This window comes from Nymphalis io, chromosome 12, assembly GCF_905147045.1.
Source record: "Nymphalis io chromosome 12, ilAglIoxx1.1, whole genome shotgun sequence".
NCBI classification, from domain to species: domain Eukaryota; kingdom Metazoa; phylum Arthropoda; class Insecta; order Lepidoptera; family Nymphalidae; genus Nymphalis; species Nymphalis io.
The window spans coordinates 4,828,581-4,831,044 of NC_065899.1; positions in this window are offsets into that span (position 1 = coordinate 4,828,581).

Genomic DNA, 2,464 nt, shown 5'->3' on the forward strand with positions numbered 1-2,464 from the left:
TGAGAAATTTGTGGGTATATGTTATGTCTTTATAAAATTCTTGTAACGATTTCATTTTTGTTTTATTCATACAGGTATAAGTAATTATGTGTACAATATATAAACTACATAAGAGATAAAGATAAGGAAAGTTTCGACAACAAACATAAATATCCCATTTATTAAATAGTCAGTTAAATAGTTACAATAAAGATAAACAATAGATTTGCCAAAGGCATAGCCAAAAGCTTATTTTCAAATGGAACGTCGATGGCACAGCTTGTAGGAAAATATATGAACTCACGCAAAGCGACCGGTAATTAACGAGCTACTCGTATGCATATAGGTCAGATTGTAATCGTTACCACGAATAGATCGATACAAAATAAGACCTTAATTGTATGTTAGACTTGTATCAATTTAATAAACATCGTTTGCTGCACGGAAGGAATGAAATGATACGGATGTTGTAAAAAACACCACCAAATAATTTTTATTGCCATATCTGAGCATTTAAATATTACTGCACTCATCCTAATAATATAGATATTCAGGAGACTGCTCGTAATTAGCTTAGAGTTTTAAAGCTAGCATAGAAAGCAAGAGCAAGAAAATTATATTTCAAATCAATGTCTATAATACAATGATTATGCCAAAGAAACATTGCATTGTTCACTTACAGTACTCGTGAACAAAGATACAGAAGAAAAAGCTTCATAGTGATGTTTGATTGTTGTTTTGTTTTGAAGTTGTTGACAATCACTTGGAGAATGAAATGGAGAAGAATCGTCGTTAAAATTTTAAATATTTTGTAACCAAATGAATAAAAGTAATCGAACACATAACATAACATAAAATTTCTTCACTTTGTCATTAATAAGCGAAATCGAAAGCATTTTGATTGAAAGTTTTAGTATTTTTTTTTTTGTTATAGTAAGTAAACCACTTAAAAGGCATCAAATAATCTTTCACAATGTCTGCTAGATGGCGTTGTAGCACCTGAATTGATTAAGAGTTTCTCTCCAGTTATTACGACGTATTTTTTATTATGCTATATAATAATAATAATGTTCTTAACTAAATATATAAATGTGTAACATATTGTGTCAAATTCGATAATTAAGCTACGGATATTAATTACAATATTAATTATTCGTTATTGGATCTTAAGAATTTCTTCTATTCAACGTATATCGATAAAAAACTTTAGTTGCTTTTATCTACAGTAACGTTAAATAAAACCTCATCAAAGTTGTTTCTAGGGAATTCACTTTCAATTGTTGGCGTCGCCCTGTCTGTCGATCCGTTGTTACGTTCAGTGAAAGTGTGTAATCAAGAGGTCACGTTCATTTTGATTAATGATTTATTTATTTTTTGTTTACAATATTATTTATTGTATACAACTTTAGATGCCCGAGACTTTGTGTCCTTGATATTTAGGGTTTCTACTGTATTATCAAAAACTTTTCATTTTTCTAACAAAATTTATATATTATTGTAAAATAACCCTTAGAAATACACTAATTGTATACATGTAATACGAGACGAAGAATATATTATCTTATTGAAATGAATGCTAGTCTGTAAGAACACACTTCGTATATCACTTGTGAAAATTCGAAAATTGTCATACGCTATTTTGATGCAAGTATCCTTTTAAGTGTTATAATTATTTCAGTCAATGTCACTTATCACATTCTAAAATTTCACTATTGTATTCAGTGGTATAAGTTTCGAGGTTTTTTTTTTAAAAAACTGCTCTACAGTATTGATTAAGGTAATACTCACTGATGATTTTTTAATAAAAAAATATTTTTGTGTATGAACACAGTTCTTTTTATTACATATATATATAATTATTTCTGATCTCGGTCATTGACTTCAAATGAATGAGATATTATGTGCGTGTGCGTTAAAAAGACGTATATGTGTGGTTTCTTTAAATTGTTATATTGAAATCTATCGAATATTATTTGATGACGTCGTTAATAATCGTATTCTATAGAGGTTTCGGAGCTATTGGTGAACTCGAACGTTAGCTGAACTATATGAAGTTACTAACTAAGAAGAATTATTTATATTAAGATTTTAGTACTTATAACAAATATAAATTAAAAATAATTACTGTACATCATGACAGCCTGGAATGTTGGCAGCATACTAGCAGCATTTTCCAGTTGAATAAATCCAACTCCTCTGGGCTACAAATGCAAATGTAATTCCTGCAATCAGCGGAGACAATAAGACAAGTTTTTATACTTTTAATAAAGTTTTTTGCACTATTATTCCAAGTACTATATATGTACACCAGCTAATCGCACGGGTAGATAAGTAGAAAAATTTATTTTGGGTAGGATTTGCGCAAAATCCGTTCTTAGTGAGCGTCCACGTCGGGAAAGGAGTAAATGTGACAAATATCAAGTCAATCTGGCAAATAGTTTAGTTAGTGTCTCATCATACATGTGTAATATTTATTTATATATTG